Below are 22,026 nucleotides of genomic sequence, written 5' to 3'. Positions count from 1 at the left end.
TGTGCCGCTTAGTGGCTTTTGGAAAATTGACCCCCAAACTGATGATAATTATTACAAAGTATAGCACACACATATAAAACTTACTGCTAAAAGGGAGCTAACAGGGACATAAACTTTCAAAGAGGCTCATAGGATGCCCATTGATGCATGTGTGTCGCTGTGCACCCAGGAACATGGCAATTTTACAACACACGTGTGTATCTTATAAAATAGCCTGGGTGCGCCCGATTTTGCATCTGGATAAGAGCCACACAAGTGGGGGAATTTTATAACCGGCGTGCATCCTCTCCATGACCAGTTTCACCAATCTGTCCGCCAATTCACCCAGGGTAGCGCTAGGTCTTCCAAACCCCCCCAGTTACCCCAGGCCCTTTAAACCCCCTCAGGGATGGCTTTTTTTCTTTAAACTTACACCTCCTTCATAGCAGAAGTAAAGTTATGCAGCACTGGGCCTGGCACGTGCACAGGTGCGCGAGTATTTGCACGTCTGTCTCTCGGCCCCGCCCCGGAATGCCCGTGCCCCACCCAAACCATGCCCCTTTCTGAATCTGAGATTTTTGCACATTGGGAGATGCGTCCACATGTAGGCGGCTTTTAAAATCCACTAGGCGTGCACATCTCTCAATTTTGGCGCTCGCCAGGCTTTTAAAAATTTACCTCACAACTTTTAAGAGCACCATATAAGTGTATTGGGAGGCACAAAAAGAAAAAAATGTGTTATACTCCATAAGTAACTCCAACAAAGAGGCAATGTAATCAGCAAGTGAAAACAACACTATAGACAAAGAGATAGAGGTGTGCAACAATAGAATATAAAAGGGAAAGAAGTGGCTTTCCGGCTGCAGTTTTATATATCTTTTAGCCCAGACCTCAAAGATTATCCACCTGCACCTGACTGGGATCAAATCGGAACAGCACTGGGAGCATGGGCACTTCCATTAGTGAGAATGCTACCTGTATCTTACTGTCCCTCATCTACATCTATGATGGAGGGTGCTGTGCTGTGAGAGCCACTACATTTGAAAACTATGGTGGGTGAGTCTGCACCGAGGAGTGTTCTGGGGAATGAACGCTACCAGGAAGGGGTTGTCTCAGAAGTTGGCACTTCTAAATTTTGTTCTTCAATTTCCATTGGGATCACCCCACTTTGGAAAAGGGCACTGGTGAGACCTGAAGTAATTACTTTTCAGTTAACTCCTTACAATCCAGTGGGGTGCAAGATCCCAAGCAGCATGGTTTTACCAAATTACCAAACAGTACAGTGGCATCAAAACCCCAAGGTATAGAGTGTGGGGTATGGCAAAGAGCACAGTGGCATAAAAACTCCAAGGAAATCAGGAAAGGAGTAAAGGGCACCAACAACAGTGGCATGAACAGTCAAAGGCACTCAAAGAGCAACAATAACAGCCTCATGAATACCCCAAGGCATTGTGAAGGCACAGAATGGTACCAGGTATGACAGGGGTTCTTCAAGCCACCATGAAACAGCCAGGAGCTGGCTGAGCTATAACAGTTAAACTACATAAAACAAAAGCAGAAGCCCCTTCAAAAATACCAAAAGACAAGGGGGAATTTCTATAAAATTAACAAAACTCAAACAGATTTTTCATACAAATACTATAGAACTCAGCATCAGAACAATGGCATTTCATTAGTTTACATCCACCACCTCTCACCACACAATGGGCCTCAAGTGGTATCAGCAGTACCCACCTTCAGTTTCATTCATAAGCCGGTTCATTAAATGCTGTATAAAAAGCTAGTTTATTAAAAATTCTATATGAAAAAGCAATAAGATCTTTCATATACCCACTGAAACAAATAAACAAAATATTAAGAAAGAAATGCACTCATCTTATGTAGACAGGCCATTTACAACTTCCCAGCTGACTCACAGAAAAGGAAAACCCAACATGAGCTCACGTTTCTGCGGACACCACCGCCTGCCTCAAGGCTGACCACTCAAATCGGAACAGGCACAAAGTTTAATTTGTTTAAACGCCCATCAGAAGGACTGCATATCAAAAACGGCGACTGACCTCGGCAATGCATCAGAAAAAATGGCGACTGATCTCGGCAATATATCAGTAAAAACGGCGACTGATCTCGGCAATGCATCAGTAAAAATGGCAACTGACCTCGGCAATGCATCAGTAAAAACGGCGACTGATCTCGGCACTACATCAGTAAAAACAGCGACTGATCTTGGCAATGCATCAGTAAAAATGGCGAAACTAGCCGGATAAGTCTAAAAATAAAAGCTCTACTTAGCTGGGTAAGTCTGAAAACACTCCCCATCTGGCTAAGTCAGTAGTCATTTTTGAAAAACGGATCTTAAGTTTATAGAGGGAAAGGCTGCTTTGCTGTTGGGAGCTTTTCTTTATTTTGTTTTTCTGTTTTTGTCTCCTACCCATCCCACCTTCTATTCTTATTATATAGACTAAACCACTAATTAGGATGTTGGATTGCACAGAATAACCTGACATTGGTTGGCAGAGAAACGTAAGCAAGTACTTTAGATTAATTGTTAGTCATTTATAAAAACAAAGTTCAGGAGGAGCTTAATTAGTAATAACATAATAGATCTTTCAGGTAATTATTTTTAGTTGGTCTGTTCTTATGTACTGAAGGCAACAGGATTCTTTATAGACTATACACCAGATGGCTAAAAAGCACACACATTTTCTAAACTAAAATATACATTGTTGTAAAGGAGTGCATGTTAAACCCTCCTTAAAAGCCCAGGACTAGGCATTTAGCCTGCTTTACATTAACGCAGCCCAGAAGGGATTCCTGGCTGCAGGGCATTTCACATGGATAAGAAGTCACGCTCCAGAGAGGAACACAGGCCCTAGATGAAAGTAGAAGAAAGAGTTATGCTAAACTACTTACCTGTAAGCTGCTGTTGTCCTGTTTCTAATTCTGCTGAGGTAAGCAGGCTTCTGTTTTGTTAATTTGCTTGCAAATAATAAAACTCTGTAGAAGAGTAGCCAGAGTCCATACTGCTTTATCCTCCAGCAAGCCAAAGACTGCTAACACTATGTTAACAATTACTCTGTACTTCATAATTACATGTGAGCAAGCAAACAGACCTATACAAAGGGAATCAATGTGTAAGTACTAGATTTCACAGAAAGGAAGCCAGCTAATTGAACTTGCATGTCTGCTGAGGTCAAGATAGTGATTTGGTAGGTCTCTTTTTTCATTTTTTTCTAAAGGTCTCAAAGTCCTAAGATGAGCAGAAGGATGGCTGGGAAACATTGCACCAAAGCAGCTGCCACCAGAGTTAATACTTCTGCCTCCATCCACACAGAAATCTTGAGCCACAGTGAGAAACCAGTTCAGGGTTAAAGATACCAGAGGTTAACTCACTCATAAAACAGGTGGCAGAGCTGAGAGAGGAGGCAGTGAGGCTCAGAAGCATCCATGACAAAAAGGACTACAACAATGAATGGAATGCTTCTTGAGGCATCTAAGATGAAAAACTCCAGTGGAGAAGGAGAAACTGGACCACAAGATGGCAGCTGGACAGAGATTACTAAAACCAGTAGAATCCTCAACCAGAACCCACCTTTTCTTGAGCTGAAGATCCAGTATGCAGCCCAGGAAATAGAAATGGAGAAACTATCCCAGGATGAGGAGGAACCTAAGCTCATGTGCTCCAAAGCTGCAAGGTCAGCAACCACTATGTCTAGGAAGCAAAGCTAATGATGCTGGTGACTCTTTTCTGAGGGGCATGGGAGGTGACTTTCTGCTAACCAGATGTAACAAGCTACTATAAACCAAGTTCCTGCCCACACAAGCTTATCATGTGTTGGTGTTGCGACCGTTGCTGCTCGATGCCCTCACTCCGCCCTCTTTACCTCTGTGGCGACTCCCTCCGGGTCTGATGGAAGGCTGGCTATCACGGCATCTCCATGCTGTCTCTCTCCGGCGTACCCAGACCGGCTTGATGTTGCAGATCCGCCATGTTGCCTGAAGACCTAGGGCGCGCGCGCTCTGATTGAAATACCAGCAAGAGCGCGAACCTCAGGGGTGTTCCCCTGAGATGATGTCATCTGCTTCCAATATTTAAAGGTCTCTATTTCACTATCTAAGTGAGTTAGCAAGGAAGGGGATTGCTTTGGCTACACCTCCCAAATTACTCTGCCTCCTCGGACTTACCAGGGGTACCTGCTCCTCGGGGGCCTCGCTCTTTTCTTTACTTTCAGATTATACAGATAGAAACCGGTACTCGCTCCTCAAGGGCCCATGTTCCTGGACACACTGAAGATTCTCTAGTGCCTGGAAGCTATCGCTGTTACATACAATTGTGAGTTACCATCGCTCTTTCAGAGCTTTCCCTGGAACCAGGTACTCGCTTCCTCGAGGGCCTAAACCTTTCTAGCACTGAGCTTCCTTGAGACCTTGTGAGTTTTGTCATCTAGTTCTGTTCATGAACTCTGCCTACTCGCTTTCTACAGTTTCTCAACAGCTCAGCCATCCTGGATCGCTGTTCCAGTACCTGAGGGACTACAGCCCTGCCGGGCATATCAGCTCACTACTGCCACATCTGGTGGTTTCAAAAACCTGTTTAATAAAAGAACTAATGTGTGTCTGTCTCCATACTCAAGCCTAGCCGATGGTCGCTCTCGGGATATCCTCTCAGGGGCATGGTCATCTGCCACCGGCCCAGGGATCCACCCACAACTATATCAGATTGCTGACTCCTCCTTCTTTAGGAGCCAATAAGAACAGATTGCAACTCCGCAGTCTAACTAACAGCAGATTTATTACAGATTGCTACTCCCAGCTCTAACACAGAGCTTTCCTAACAGATTCCTAACAGTCGTAGCCTTACAGTGTGGACCAAGCTGTGTCTGGATCTGGGGATGATGTTTTAAGGACTACTGAACAGAGATGGGATCCACCTATCAAAGATGGGGTGAGGCGTCTTTGAGGACAGATTAGAAAACCTAATGAGGAGGGCTTTTAGCTAGAATCATCAAGAATGAGTGAACAAGGTGCTCAGGTAATTAAAACATTTAATACTTGAAGAGTAATAAGAATAAAGGACAACATCTGGAAAGCTATGTACACTAATGCTCATAATATGGGAAATAAGAGTCTCGGAACTAGCAGCAGTCATGGAAGAGGCTGATTTGGATGTAGTGGCTGTCACACAGACATGGAACACAGAAAACCATGACTGTGATATAATTATACCAGGCTACGATCTATTTAGGAAGGATAGGGTAGGAAGAAAGGGAGGAAGAGTAGAGCTATATTTATATATAAAAATATTAAAACAACATAACTGCAGGATTTATGAGGTAAGGAGGAGACACTGTGGGTTAATCTGGAAAGAGGGAATGGAACATCTATTTATATTGGTGTAATATACAGACTTCCATCACAGTCAGAAGAAATGGATAGAGATTTAATGGAGGATATTCACAGGATTGCCATGAAAAGGGAGATTCTATTGCTAGGGGATTTCAGTCTGCTGACTGGAATATCCCAGCTGTATTCTTTTTTAGAAATAGGGAGATCATGGATTCTCTGCAGAATTAAACTGTTCCATCAACTGGTAACAGAACCCACACAGGAGGGGGTGATACTGGACTTGGTGCTTACCAATTGGAATGCTTTTGATGTCGTAGTGGTGGTTATCTGGGATCCAGTGAACACTGGATGATGTGGCTCAGTATTAAAGTACAGGAAGTGATGGCTCATGCTAAGGTAAGGGTCCTAGACTCCAGGAAAACTAATTTTGTTAAAATGGAAGAGTACCTCAAAATGTCATTAGCTAGATGGGAGGGTCTATGGGAAGTAGAAGAGCAGTGGGCAAAACTAAAATCAAATATTGTAACCTTTTTGTTAGAAAAGTAAACAAAAGGAAGAGAGGTTACTATGATTTAATAAAGAAGTAGCTGAAAAGGTAAGAAAAAAAAAGGTTAGCATTCATAAACTACAAGAAATTGCAACATGGCCAGGTTTGGGATGCAATCCTTCGTCAGGGACCGCAGCACACTCATGCAGACTGCCATGTTTTGAGGCTGGCAGCACCGCATTGTTGAAGAGACCCAGAAGCTTTCTTCATTTAATATGCTGCGACCCAACGAAGGATTGCATCCGAAACCTGGCCATGTTGGGAACAACGAGCAGCTAAGAATTTGTTTGCCTTAACTATATGTGGTTCTTTATGAGCATCTACGGTGCTGACATATATTGAGATTGAAATATGATTAGAATACAGCATAAGTTTAGGGCGGCATTATAAACAATTTATTTCCCACTGTAATATTTTATGGGTGAAGCATTTAAAAATTAAAAAAAAAAAACGGGTGGATGGTGGTATGTTGATGATTACAATAAGTCTACTTAGGTAACCTGGATGGTACCTTCAAAATAGCATTACATATGAAACTATCACCTTCCTCTCTAAAAAGCTTTTCAGAGGGATTTCTCATAGCAAAACCAACAAATTTTGAATACACCATATTAGGTATTGACATGTAGATTTCGATTGTGGTGTTGTATTTGGATTACCCTACATTAGCAGTTTGGTTTGTTTGGTAACTCTCTTTTGTAAAGCAGGAAAGTTTTTCCTCTGCCTTTCCCATTATTGTTGATCGAGGTTAAGCATCTACCTCATGATCTGTTACAATTTAGTTTTACACAGCCACTATGAAACTATAAGTGTCTAAGGAAAGGAGTTTTTCTTTTTACAATGAAGTTAATATTCAGAAATTCCTACAATGGAAGGTTAAAGTTAGGCAGGTAAGTTATTATGGATTTTCAGTGGGAGAAGCATCCCACTGAATATCATCAATTAAAGTTGTTTAGCAAATTTTAGCTGGATAACTAAGCTTATGTGGATATATTCAAACATAGCTGGATAGGTACCGACCAAATTTTTAAAAAAAGTTTGAGACAGCAGACTTATGACCCAAAACTCCCCACCCAAATACTACTCAACCACTTCCAGCTGGTGAGCCTGTGCTCCCCACCCTCTGAGGCGCTCCAAAATGTTTTGAAATGGCAGGGGCCAAAAGGCCAAAGGAGGCTGATCAGCCTGCCCCCCGCCCTCCACACACAAAGATCTCATTAATTTTGGAATAAAAAAGGCCTTCTCCTCCCTACTCGCCCCTCCCACCCTTTCCACAACTCCCACCTCTTCCTACCTCCCAAGCCAGTCCCAACTCTCCCACTGCTGCCAGCTGTCTGTAAATGGCTGAGGCCACTAAACTTTAAGGAGCAATTGGTTCAGGAACCAGCAAGAGAGGGAGCTATTTTACATTTAATTCTTAGTGGAAAGCAGGATTTGTTGAGAGAGGTAACGGTGGTGGGGCCACTTGGCAACAGTGATCATAATATGATCAAATTTAAACTAATAACTGGAAGGGGGACAATAAGTAAATCTGCAGCTCTAACACTAAACTTTCAAAAGGGACACTTTGATAAAATGAGGAAAATAGTTAGAAAAAAACTAAAAGGTGCAGCTGCAAAGGTTAAAAGTATTCAACAGGCATGGACATTATTTAAAAATACAATCCTAGAGGCGTAGTCCATATGTATTCCACACATTAAGAAAGGTGGAAGGAAGGCAAAACAATTACCATCATGGTTAAAAGGTGAGGTGAAAGAGGCTATTTTAGCCAAAAAAACATCCTTCAAAAATTGGAAGAAGGATCCATCTGAAGAAAATAGGATAAAACATAAGCATTGTCAAGTTAAGTGTAAAATAATTGATAAGACAGGCGAAGAGAGAATTTGAAATGAAATTGGCCATAGAGGCAAAAACTCATAATAAAAACTTTTTAAAATATATCCAAAGCAAGAAACCTGTGAGGGAGTCGGTTGGACCATTAGATGACCGAGGGGTTAAAGGGGCTCTTAGGGAAGATAAGGACATTGCAGAAAGACTAAATGAATTCTTTGCTTCTGTGTTTATGAATGAGGATGTTGGGGAGATACCAGTTCTGGAGATGGTTTTCAGGGGTGATGAGTCAGGAGAACTGAACGAAATCACTGTGAACCTGGAAGATGTAGTAGGCCAGATTGACAAACTAAAGAGAAGCAAATCACCTGGACTGGATGGTATGCATCCTAGGGTACTGAAGGAACTCAAAAATGAAATTTCTGATCTATTAGTTAAAATTTGTAACCTATCATTAAAATCATCCATTGTACCTGAAGACTGGAGGGTGGCCAATGTAACCCCAATATTTAAAAAAGGCTCCAGGGGCAATCTGGGTAACTATAGACCAGTGAGCCTGACTTCAGTGCCGGGAAAAATAGTGGAAATTATTCTCAAGATCAAAATCTTAGAGCTTATAGAAAGACATGGTTTAATGGAATACAGTCAACATGGATTTACCCAAGGGAAGTCTTGCCTAACAAATCTGCTTCATTTTTTTGAAGGGGTTAATAAACATGTGGATAAAGGTGAACCAGTAGATGTAGTGTATTTGGGTTTTCAGAAGGCGTTTGACAAAGTCTCTCATGAGAGGCTTCTAAGAAAACTAAAAATTCATGGGATAAGAGGCGATGTCCTTTCGTGGATTACAAACTGGTTAAAAGACAGGAAACAGAGAGTAGGATTAAATGGTCAATTTTCTCAGTGGAAAAGGGTAAACAGTGGAGTGCCTCAGGGATCTGTACTTGGACCGGTGCTTTTCAATATATATATAAATGATCTGGAAAGGAATACGACGAGTGAGGTTATCAAATTTGTGGATGATACAAAATTATTCAGAGTAGTTAAATCACAAGCGGATTGTGATACATTACAGAAGGACCTTGCAAGACTGGAAGATTGGGCATCCAAATGGCAGATGAAATTTAATGTGGACAAGTGCAAGGTGTTGCATATAGGGAAAAATAACCCTTGCTGTAGTTACACGATGTTAGGTTCCATATTAGGAGCTACCACCCAGGAAAAAGATCTAGGCATCATAGTGGATAATACTTTAAAACTGTCGGCTCAGTGTGCTGCAGCTGTCAAAAAAGCAAACAGAATGTTAGGAATTATTAGGAAGGGAATGGTTAATAAAAAGGAAAATGTCATAATGCCTCTATATCAATCCATGGTGAGACTGCACCTTGAATACTGTGTACAATTCTGGTAACCGCATCTCAAAAAAGATATAGTTGCAATGGAGAAGGTACAGAGAAGGGCAACCAAAATGATAAAGGGGAAGGAACAGCTCCCCTATGAGGAAAGGCTGAAGAGGCTAGGGCTGTTCAGCTTGGAGAAGAGACAGCTGAGGGGGGATATGATAGAGGTCTTTAAGATCATGAGAGGTCTTGAACAGGTAGATGTGACTCGGTTATTTACACTTTCGAATAATAGAAGGACTAGGGGGCATTCCATGAAGTTAGCAAGTAGCACATTTAAGACTAATCGGAGAAAATTATTTTTCACTCAACGCACAATAAAGCTCTGGAATTTGTTGCCAGAGGATGTGGTTAGTGCAGTTAGTGTAGCTGGTTTCAAAAAAGGTTTGGATAAGTTCTTGGAGGAGAAGTCCATTAATGGCTATTAATCAAGTTTACTTAGGGAATAGCCACTGCTATTAATTGCATCAGTAGCATGGGATCTTCTTAGTGTTTGGGTAATTGCCAAGTTCTTGTGGCCTGGTTTGGCCTCTGTTAGAAACAGGATGCTGGGCTTGATGGACCCTTGGTCTGACCCAGCATGGCAATTTCTTATGTTCTTATGACCTCAAAATGTATAACAAGTGTAAAACTACAACAAATCACTTCCCTTAAGGGTGAGTTAGTGTTAAATAGTAAGTACAGCGTGATGTTCCATAATAAGAGATCATCTCTCCCATGGCGTTAAATGGCTTGACAACACAGCGCAATCAGAGATCACTACAGAGCAAAAAAGAGGATTAAAAGATAAAAGACAATGCCATACAATAAGGAAGCACTCCAGCACAGATAAAATGTGGTTTATTGCTAAGTACAGTGTCATACAATAAGCAATCACCTCCTTCGCAAAAGAGATGGTATCCAACAGGTGGTATCTATCCAGCAAGAGTGCCCTTAGCAATAGGCAAAATTAAAATTATCTGTTGAATAGTAAGAGGATTTTCCCAGCATGGATGACATGGGGTTAACTGGTAATTGCTGTGTAATATGATAAGGAATTATGTCCTCTGTAGCTGAAGAAAGAAGTGGTAGGTGCAGCGTAATATAGCCAGGAATTGTTCCCAACACAGATACAACAGAGACAGAGAACAATAAGATAGTGTGTTCCCAGATTGTGGGTTTGTGACATTGTTCACTGGATGAATCATACAAAAGGTGAAGGCTGGTTTTTAAAAAAGAGCTTTAGTGACACATTCACATCTTCCATCATTACCCATGATAAAGAAGACAATGTATAACCTGTAACAGGAGGGAACTGGTCAAACACTGCAGCCGTTCACCTCAGAGCCTTTGGATCGAGTCTGGTTCCCTCATTTGGAACTCTTCGGTTCCGTACAGTAGAGCAGTCCAGTTGTCCCTCACGAAAGCTGCACACAGCAGCATGTTGTTAATATTCTTTTAACAGATTGTTTCATTACCAGGTAATCACTTAATAGGGCTCAACTATATTTCATTTACATTTATATTCTGGGTTTTTCCAACAATTGTTGGTATAAGGTGAAGTACAACATGGAAAAATTACAAAAAATGTTTTTGTTTGATCTCACTCAGAGAGGTCCTTAAGACCCCATGGATGCTTTGCTGCCAGCATGGACTCTACCACCATTTGCCTGACTTGAAGATCTACTCACTGCGCTGGTAACTGGTTAACTTAAACTCCCGCACAGCATGCTATGCACAACATTAAATGGCTTAATCAAGCAGGCAGCTCTGCTAATTATGAAAACATAGGCATGTTAATTCCAATTAGATGCACAGGTGAGTTTGAAGACATTGTATAATCATTTTGTTTTCCGCTAGTTATTTCCTAGTAGCAGTCATGCCAGAGTATAAGGAAGATTACAGTACTTCTCAGGTGACAGAAATCAGGCTTTGGCCCGGTGCCCACATCACCAACCAAGACATGTAATAAGCCCCCAGTGTAGTGCCTGCCATGTGCTCTTACTCAAAACCGTTCCTTGTAGCTCACAAATTAATGCGGTCTTTATTCTCTTTATTGAATTCTGTCACCGTTGCTCTCTCAACACTGCCTCTCCCACAAGGCTATTCCAAGCATCCACCACCCTTTTCTGTTGTGTGTTTTTCTGCAAGGCCTAATAAAGTTTAAGTTATCCAGTTTTTCTTAGATAACAACTTAGGCAGTCTTCTTTCGAGTAAAGAACTTTTATTATTGAGAGGAGTAATAGGAAAGAAACTCAGAAAAGTACATTTAAAACACTGCACAGTCATTTTTCTGAGGTACTGGAATCAGATCTCCACCAGCTGCCTGTAAAGTAGCAGAGAAAAGAAGCCAGTCCAATGTTTCTTTGTTCTAAGCAAAACTTTATACCCTTCTTATCTCTGTACGCCCATTTCCCCACTGCCCTTATTTGGTATTACTTCTGGCAGTTTCTCTGGTATCTGTAACAGTCCTGAGCCCTGAGCACAGGTCACCACAGTGCTTTGTTATTTACGTGTTACTTAGCATACTTATAGAATCTCTTGATGGGATTGGGGTTAAAAGGTCTCAGACCCATGCATAGGGAAAGATAGGAAATAGAAAAGGCTAAGATCAAAGGTACTGTAAAAACAATTAGAATACAGGTTGTTTCCTGAGACCTTTGAACTGCATCTGGGTCTTATATATTCACACCCCCATATACCTCTCACACAGATAAGCCCCCTACACAGCCTTCTCTACACACACGCCCGCATGCCGCATGTGCACACACAACTTCAGTTACTCACTCCCAGCCCATAACATCTACACACAACTGAGTGAGGGGAACATAAGAACATAAGAAATTGCCATGCTGGGTCAGACCAAGGGTCCAACAAGCCCAGCATCCTGTTTCCAACAGAGGCCAAATCAGGCCACAAGAACCTGGCAATTACCCAAACACTAAGAAGATCCCATGCTACTGATGCAATTAATAGCAGTGGCTATTCCCTAAGTAAACTTGATTAATAGCAGTTAATGGACTTCTCCTCCAAGAACTTATCCAACCCTTTTTTGAGCCCAGCTACACTAACTGCACTGACCACATCCTCTGGCAACAAATTCCAGAGCTTTATTGTGCGTTGAGTGAAAGAATTTTCTCCGATTAGTCTTAAATGTGCTACTTGCTAACTTCATGGAATGGCCCCCTAGTCCTTCTATTATTCGAAAGTGTAAATAACCGAGTCACATCTACTTGTTCAAGACCATGCACACACTCCCCTAGTTCCCTCCCTCCCAGACATGCACACACACCCAATTCATTCCTATTACCACTCACCCCAGCCCCATTTACACACACACACACTCACACACAAATATCCCCTCAAGCCAACACAAACAGGGGGGAGTCTGTGGAGATTGTAAAGGGAAAAAAAGAGTCCACCCCTCAGCACACACACCCTCACTCTCATCTTCCCACAACATACACAGACCCTCCCGCCCCCACCCCATTTGCATGCACATCAGGGATGAGGGGGAAATGAAGAGTGCAGTGGAGGAGAGGGAGAATGTGCGCACGCACACACTGACACCCCCACACTTGCATAGGGAAGGAGGAGAAGAGGGAGGGAGGATGGGTGGAAGAAGGGGATGGGTTCTCCCCTCAACACTCACTTCCCAATATCACTTATGCGTTCGCAGCACATACACACCAGCCTCACGCAGGTGGGGAGGAGAAGGGTAAGGGGAGAATGTGGTGAGTGTAAGAGGGAAAATTTCCCCTCACACCCCACCCAACAACACATACCACCTACACCATCACATGCATGAACCTCACCCTTCACCATATATCTCACCCCCCACAACCTCACCGCTACCACAACCCCTCAACCTCACACATCTTCTGCAAGCTTTCTGACCTACATTCTCCCCCCCTCGAAGCCCCCCCCCCCCCCACACACACACACCTACCTCATTCCTCTATCCCCAACAGAGCAAGTACAAGACACCGGTAATGCATACTTTGAACTGATGGCGTCATAAAACTCACTTTTTGAGGTTGCCATGCAATTAGCACTCTCTCTTTTTTGAGGGGGGAAATAAAGGTGGTTTGGGGAGGGGAATTCTATAGAGGTCTCCCTGCCCTTTCATTAGCATCACTTGCCCTATCCAGCTTGCATTTTCCACCTAGACATGAAAATGGAATCTAGCGTGGAGAGCCCACTGAAGAGCTTGGTGAGCAAAGCGAGCAGGAGCATAGCCTCTAGTAAAATAATAAAAAATAAAATAATAAGTAGCATCTTATTTATTTTATTTGATTTATATTCTATTTTTCAGGCACTTTCACAGCAGATTACATTCAGAAACTGTAGGTATTTCCCTATTTCCAGAGGGCTTACAATATATAACTACTGTAGCAAGCTACTATAAACCAGGTTCCTGTCCTCATGAGTTTATCATGTGTTGGAGCCTTACAATATGGACTGAGCTGCGCCTGGATCTCAGTGATGTGTTTTGGACCTGTCAAAAAGGTATTTTCAACCCTGCAGAGTCTACAACTACAGCCAAGGTGAAGGAATATAAAAATATGTTAAAAACCCCTGTGTCTCTCCTGTGAATGACAAATGTTCTGAAAGAACCAGCATTCGGCATTCACTGTTAACAAGCTGGGAAAGGGATGATACTGTTTAGCCTGCCCAGACAACAGCACTACATAGCCAGCAGAAGAGGAAGCCAAAGGAATGCTGGAAGCCCATTTAAGGTAGAAAAGGTGCAATTTGGCTGGCTGTAGCTGTGTGTGGGGGGCAGTGACAGCCAGGAGTTAGAGACAGGAGTTGGAGCTAGGATCCAGGAACAGAGGAGTGCATCTGGCAGCCCTGCAATCAGTTCTTCACCTTAAGAGCTAATTATCGAGAGGGTGAGTCAGAAGTCTGCACTCTGAGGAAACAGAGGGACAGACAGCTGTTCTTGCTTCATAGCCAAGCTATATGTAAAATACCAACAAGGGACAGAGGAGCCAGGAGCTGAGAGACTTCCTTTCCAGAGATATCCAGGCCTAGGAGCACATTGCTTGATTTAAAATAAGAAAATTGCAAGTTTATATTATACTTCACTACTGTACTTGTCCCATTTACTGTCTACATATTACTATTAAAAAGGTTAATTACTGTTTTATCCTCGGGTGATGATATTATCTGGTCTATGTTACCATGAGGGAGAGGCTGTTTGGGAAGGGCACAGAATTGTGGAATCAGGGTGACCAGTACCCTGTCTCATCCCCCACTCAAGCTACAAACCTGAAGATAAATCATATTAGTAAATATAATTTCTCATGAGATATTCCCCATCCTGAGCATAGGGGCAATTCGTAGTCTGGACCAAGGAGGGGAGGTACACTAAAGTTGGAGAAATTTTCAAAAGCCATTCACCCATGTAAAGTGCACTTAACATGGGTAAATCCTATGGCATATATTGTAGCAATTTTCAAAAGCCCACTTACTCAGGTAAAATGCATTCACAAGTGTAAAACCCAGTTTTAAGTGTGTAAATGTTTTTCAAAATCATGCGTTAAGTTTGTGTCTGAGGCAATGTGAGGCAATGGAGGAACCTCCCTCCCCCCAATAGGGATTGAGCGGCTTTAGATAATCCTTTACATACTTTTCTTTACATGCCAGCCAAAAGAAAGGGGCAGCTCTGAATCTAACCCTCGGACCTTCCAGCTTTACCCAGGTCAGGCAGTATAGCTTGGATGGGTTTGCCAGTTTTCCCTTCAGGCACCTCTCAGGGTGCCTGCCCGGCTGCGGGCTTGGTGAGAGAGCGACAGCGCAGCTTGGGGATAAAGTTTGGCTGAGCCTCCCTGGACCGTACCTGAGGCACCTAAGACTTCGAGCTGGTTTGCAGAAATGATTAAAAGACGTATATAAATACGTAAATAAATAGTGTAATTCACACAGAGGGCTTCCCTCAGATGCAAATGCACAAGGTCTCTTCAGGGAACAAATGCTTAACATTTCCCTCACATGGCCTCTGGCATGCAAGCTCTCACAATCTCACACAGACTGCTCACAGGAGACACTCTAATAAAGTCTCTTGGCCACAGACACACCCTAGCACGGCTATCTAAGCCCCTCTGTCATACCTCTGCAGGCCAGGTAGTACCTTAGGTGGCCATGGTTTAAGCACCTCACATGCAGGCAATCCCCCTTGTCCCTCTTGTAGAACTACAAAATGACTCAAGATCATAAGAGATCAGTTGGCTCAGTCCTGGGTCTGCCTCTCTGTATGGATGAATTACAGCATTGGACTAATTATGGGCTGGCTTGGCCTGTCCTTTGTAACCGGATGTCATCTGACTGCACCCGCTTCAGTTACGATGCCCCTTCCTGCACCCACTAGCCTTGAACGTTTTCTTCACCACTCCCATCAGCTGTCTCTCTCTGTTCTCTTCCACTCTCCTCTAACTCACTATGGAAAATGATACTCAAACAGGAACAAACTGAAAGACGTTTCTATTATAAACAGAACAGATCATTTCAAAATAAAGCAAAGCCATTAAAAACCGAACAGGTGGTTAGTCTTCAATAGATACTTGTGGCTGGCAGATACAGAGTAAATATTTTGGCTATACTGTATTTTGTCCAATGTGCACATAGTTAGTTTTCCTCAAGAACATACAACCAAGTGCACTATAAGAAGGAAGAAAGTCAAACCACATGTGGCAGCTTGCCAGATGTCTACTCCCAAGTGAAGAAGGTATCTATAACTGAGGCTGGGAACACACCACACAACTGCAATCATTTGCATCTTCTTGGGTTGTTTTACTATGTAGAAGGCTGGGGAGCTAGGTCCACCCTGTCGTCGTTAACATGGCCTCACCTTCTGCAGGTTAGGGGTGCATTTGGTTGCTAGGTCCTGGGGGAGGAGAGAATGGGCGAGGGGTGGCTAGTTTAAAAGAGTTAGGAATTCCCTGATTGGCCAAGCCATGGCGGTTGCCGGATGAGAGGCAGCGGCTTGGCTTGCCTGCTCTGGCGGGAATCCTCTCAGTTTCCTCGTGCCGGCGTTTGGCACGGGATTTTCTCCCACCCTCCCTTCCTGGGGCACTGTCGGATTTGTAACTGTAAAGTGGTAATTGGTTTATGCCGCAGATGGTGGTGGTAAACCTGAGCCTCAGTCATTCCAATGTGCAAATTACAAAAGTTTTCTGTCTGGTGGGATGGCAGCTGGGGAGGGAGCGGTACTGCTTGAAGCCGCTGGTGGGCAGTGTGGTCACTGATCGGCTGGAGGTCCTATCCTGTTGGGACGTGGCAGGTAGGACCTGGTGGCAGTGGGGGAGGGGGGAGCGGCACAGGACTACTGTTGAGATGTTGGGGAGGGAGTGTTTGACATCACTGGGACAAGGTGGTGAGTTGTCATAAGGCTGTACAAATGGGGAGGGGGGGGTTGAAATTATGGAGGGGGTGCTCATGTGTTTGTTCAAACTCTGGTTTTGTATCTTTCCACAAACTGCGGCCTTTTGTTACCTAATATTGGTGTCTGTGTATTTAGGGGAATGAGGGGAGAATGCTGAGGTGTCCCCCACCTGCCCATGTTATTGTATTTTAATTTTGGTAATTTTATGAAAAGCGTTTGCAGTGATACCGAAAAGTTATAATAAAGTTATTATTTGTACAGTTACAGTGGGTACTTTTTTTGTGTCTCCCTCAGAAGGATAAGAGGCCAAGTCAAACATAACAGGATCTGAACTTGACAACTCTGGATTCATAGAGATCTATGTATTTATTTTATTATTTTAAGGGTTTATATACAACAATTATAAAACATGTTCTAGGCGGTGCACAACCTTTCACTCAAACAAAAATACAAACAAATATTTAAAACATCAAACTTACACCAATTCCTTTAAAACATCTCACAACAAAATTCTATGCTCTGCAATCATTATCAGATTCCAATCGCTTCATAGAGATGTTACAGATCGCTGAGCTATCCCCTCCAGTCACACACTTAAGTCATATTAAAATGAGATTTGTGATCTCTGATATTTTCCAAGTAGAGGACTACTCCTTCTTGACAACAGTTGCAACATACAGCACATGGCATGGTTGATATCACCCATGACATGCTTGGCAATCTCTGTCTCAAAAGCAGTGGAATGAAATGAGATAGCAGCAGGTAATGGTATAGCAGGCTATGCTAGCAAAGTTCACACATCCCCTACTTGGCTCTTAGACGTTATATCATTCACCCTGGACCAGATTTAGGCACAGGCAACATAGGTAATTGCCTAGAGCACCAGATTTTCAAGGTGCTAGAGAGGAGCCTGTTCCCCATTGCTTGAAGCCTGGGCACTGGTGCTGCTTTAGAGGGTTACCACCATGGCACTCTGCCCTCCTCCCCTCTCCCCCTTGATTTCTGGTCCTGCTATGGGCACCAGAATCTTAGATCTGACCCTGCATTAACCCACATTTATTGAAAACGCACGGACTGAAAATAGATTCTTTGTGAATTCACCCACCTGTATGATTTTCAGCACTGGGCCTCAGATGAGTTTAGACTGCCCATTATCCTGCATTGCACAAAATCGTGGGATGGTTCTGCAATGGAAAGAAATATTTAATTTTAAGCCCAGGTTTAGACCAGTAAGATTCTTGCACTCCAAAAGTTACCCAGACAAAGCTTTTTGAATATCAGACATTAAAATGTCCACAATCAATTCCTCTTTTCCTCTGTCGCGCTGTTCGGTTATCCTCATTTCCCTTCAGCATACTCACCATTATCTGCTCATTCTGTGTGTGTCCTACAAATGATCCAGCAGCCCCCAATCTCTCAAAATTTCCTTCTCCCTTTCATCCCCATTTCTGTTAAATCCTCTCTCTTTCCAATTCTGAAGCTGCCAGCCTTCCCTGAACCACGGTGATCTCTCAGGCCATTAGCCCTTCTCTCTCCTCTCCTGCATAGCACAACTCATGGGGTGCTCGGTCTCCTTGCTCAGCTTGCTGACTTCTGCAATCACCTGTGTTCCCATCAGTCAGGATCCTTGAGATCACTTTTTCAGCTATAGACCATGTCTTTCATTTTTCACACTGCGGCTGTTTGACTTTCTTTCATTTTTGCTCTCATATAGATACATCTGCAACATTTGACTAGATGGATCATCATAAGAACATAAGAAATTGCCATACTGGGTCAGACCAAGGATCCATCAAGCCCAGCATCTTGTTTCTAACAGTGGCCAATCCAGGCTACAAGTACCTGACAAGTACCTAAAAACTAAGTATATCCCATGCTACTGATGCCAGTAGTAGCAGAGGCCATTCCCTAAGTTAACTTGATTAATAGCAGTTAATGAACTTCTCCAAGAACTTATCCAAATCTTTTTTAAACCCAGCTACTCTAACTGCACTAACCATATCCTCTGGCAACAAATTCCAGAGTTTAATTGTGCATTGAGTGAAAAAGAATTTTCTCCAATTAGTTTTAAATGTGCTACTTAATAACTTCATGGAGTACCCCCTAGTCCTTCTATTATTCGAAAGAGTAAATAACCAATTCACATTTACCTGTTCTAGACTTCTCATGCTTTTAAAGACCTCTATCATATCCCTTCTCCAAGCTAAACAGCCCTAACCTCTTTAGCCTTTCTTCATAGAGGAGCTGATACATCCCCTTTATCATTTTGGTCGCCCTTCTCTGTACCTTCTCCAGTACAATTATATCTTTTTTGAGATGCGGTGACCAGAATTGTACACAGTACTCAAGGTGCTGTCTCACCATGGAGCGATACAGAGACATTATGACATTTTCTGTTTTATTCACCATTCACTTCCTAATAATTTCTAACATTCTGTTTGCTTTTTTGATCCCCACAGCACATTGAGCTGACAATTTCAATGTATTATCCACTAGGACATCTGGATCTCTTTCCTGGATGGTAACTCCTAATGTGGAGCCTAACATCGTGTAACAACAGCAAGGGTTATTTTTCCCTATATGTATCACCTTGCACTTGCCACATTAAATTTTATCTGCCATTTGGATGCCCAATCTTCCAGTTTCACAAGGTCCTCCTGCAATTTATCACAATCCACTTGTGATTTAACTAATCTGAATAATTTTGTATCATCTGCAAATTTGAATACCTCACTCATCGCGTTCATTTCCAGATCATTTATAAATATATTGAAAAGCACCGATCCAAAGACAGATCCCTGAGGCACTCCACTGTTTACCCTTTTCCACTGAGAAAATTAACCATTTAATCCCATTTTCTGTTTCCTGTCTTTTAACCAGTTTGTAATCTATGAAAGGACATTACCTCCTATTCCATGACTTTTTAGTTTTCTTAAAGGCCTCTCATGAGGGACTTTGTCAAATGCCTTCTGAAAATCCTGATAGACTACATCTACTGGTTCACCTTTATCCACATGTTTATTAACCCCTTTTTTATCACGCATTGTATTTATGTTCTTATGTATTGCATATTATATATTTCATTTAACATCTTGTAAACCGTTTTGATGGCTTCACCGAATTATGATATACAAAATCAGTAAATAAATAAAAATTAAAAAATGAAGCAGATTTGTAATGCAAGACTTCCCTTGAGTAAATCCATATTGACTGTGTTCCATTAAACCATGTCTTTGTATATGCTTTGTGATTTTGATCTTTAGAATAGTTTCCACTATTTTTCCCAGCACTGAAGTCAGGCTCACTGGTCTATAGTTTCTCGGATTGCCCCTAGAGCCCTTTAATAAAAATTGGAGTTACATTGGCCACCCTCCAGTCTTCAGGTTTAATGGATGATTTTAATGATAGGTTACAAATTTTAACTAATAGAGCTAAAATTTCATTTTTGAATTCCATCAGAACCCTGGGGTGCATACCATCCAGTCCAGGTGATTTGCTACTCTTAAGTTCATCAATTTGGCCTACTACATCTTCCAGGTTCACAGTGATTTCGTTCAGTTCATCTGACTCAATACCCTTGAAAACCATCTCTGGAACCGGTATCTCCCCAACATCCTCATTAGTAAACATAGAAGCATTTTTTATTCTTTCCAAAGGATTGTGAGTTCGGTTCTTTTTTTGTTATTCTTTTCCTGTATATTCTTTTCCCTACATGAAAACTCTCCGATCAGGAAAAGGCACCAATTAATCATGAAAAGGAAAAAAAAAGCAGAAATACCAAATATTTTTGTTTAGTATTCACTGAAGGAAGAGTTAGAAAAGGCAGATAGCAGGATGTAGATGCCTCTCCAGTATTCACAGAAGATATTTTGCTTGGAACTTACAACAGTGAAAATATACAAGGCAAAGGGGACCAGACGGGATACATCCCAGGATATTAAAAGAGCTTACAGAGGTTCTCTCAGCTCCACTGTTGAAGACCAGAATGGTTCCAGAGAACTGGAAATGCCCTCCCTTTTAATAAAAGTAGGACCACAGAAATTTGGTAATTACATCCTTCTCAGTCTGACCTTAATGGATAAATTTATGGAGTCACTATTAAAGGAGAAGATGGTGGAATATCTTGACTCAAGCAAGTTACAGGATTTAAAGCAGCATGGTTTTACCACAGGAAACTCATATAAAACTAATTTTATCATTTGTTTTCACAGGGTGTCCGAAGAATTAAACGAGGAGTGAGAGATTTAGATTTTAAAGCAGCTTGTGACATAGTTACTCACAAGAGGCCAGTAATGTGGTGCAAACTAGAAGTTGGTCAACTGGGTTAGAAACCAAAATGAGTAATAAGCAACAGAGGGTAAAAATGAATGGAGTTTACTTGAGTAAAAAGGAAGGTTATAGTGGAGTGCCTCAAGAATCAGTCCCGGTTAAGGGTACGTGATATTGATATAGAATTGTTAGAAAAGATGTATTACTTTGTTGATGGTACAAAGATCTATAACAGGGTAGGATACTCCAAATGGAGTAAGTAAAATGAGGAATGATTAAAGAAAACTAGAGGAGTGGTCAAGAATTTGGCACTTAAGATTTAATGCAAGCAAGGTGACAGTCCTGCATTTATTTTTCTATTCTCTAATTTCTGACATATGTGTAGCTGGTCCCCCATTTCGATGCTTTGTCCTATACTAGGGGTGCCACAAGTCCAGGTTCAAGTCTGGATGGGGAGGAAGACTTCTCTTCCGGGGCCCCTGGTGCTGTAGATCACAATCTCAGTGATCATTTCAATAAATCAAACACAAACATATCACCTTTCCTCATAAAACAAAGTCAAGCAATATAAATCATTCATAACAGTGAGGAAATCATACTAATGAAAAACATATTTCAAAAGAGATGTCAAATAAAATACCACCTAATAAATAAGAATAAGGATTTTAAAAAATCCTTTAAACATTTCCCCCAAATCAATCAAATATTTAACAGCAGACATATCAATCACCCAATAATTAAAACTAATATGGGTTTTAAAAAAAATTTCCCCCCCCCCCCCCCCCCTTCCCATACCTGGAATCCTTTCATTTCCTGTTACCCTGAGATTGTAGACTCTCTTTTTCACAGACATACAAACAAGCAAGTTCCCAATCTCTTTTTTTCACAGGCAGACACACAAGCAGACTCCCAGTCTCTTTCATTCACAGATACACACACAAGCAGGCTCCCAATCTCTCTCTCTCTTTTTCACAGGCACACACGCAAGCAGGCTCCCAGTCTCTCTCAATCACAGATACACACATAAGCAGGCTCCCAATCTCTCTCTCTCTCTCTTTTTCACAGGCACACACACAAGCAGGCTCCCAATCTCTCTCTCTCTCTCTTTTTCACAGGCACACACACAAGCAGGCTCCCAATCTCTCTCTCTCTCTTTTTCACAGGCACACACACAAGCAGGCTCCCAATCTCTCTCTCTCTTTTTCACAGGCACACACACAAGCAGGCTCCCAATCTCTCTCTCTCTTTTTCACAGGCACACACACAAGCAGGCTCCCAATCTCTCTCTC

General features: G+C 42.2%; 1 long non-coding RNA gene across 2 annotated transcripts in view; it reads right to left on the bottom strand.

Annotated features, from left to right (window-relative positions):
- LOC115100200 overlaps positions 1-22,026 on the bottom strand; it is a 201,697-nt gene that overhangs the window by 5,795 nt on the left and 173,876 nt on the right. For both annotated transcript variants that reach the window (XR_003858995.1, XR_003858994.1), the window contains exon 2: positions 17,574-17,652. This is a non-coding gene — a long non-coding RNA (uncharacterized LOC115100200). The remainder of the gene's footprint in view (positions 1-17,573; positions 17,653-22,026) is intronic.

Source organism: Rhinatrema bivittatum, chromosome 10 (genome assembly GCF_901001135.1).
Source record: "Rhinatrema bivittatum chromosome 10, aRhiBiv1.1, whole genome shotgun sequence".
Lineage (NCBI taxonomy): Eukaryota > Metazoa > Chordata > Amphibia > Gymnophiona > Rhinatrematidae > Rhinatrema > Rhinatrema bivittatum.
The sequence above is the reverse complement of the archived record's forward strand: the minus strand, read 5'-3'. Positions and strand labels throughout refer to the sequence as shown.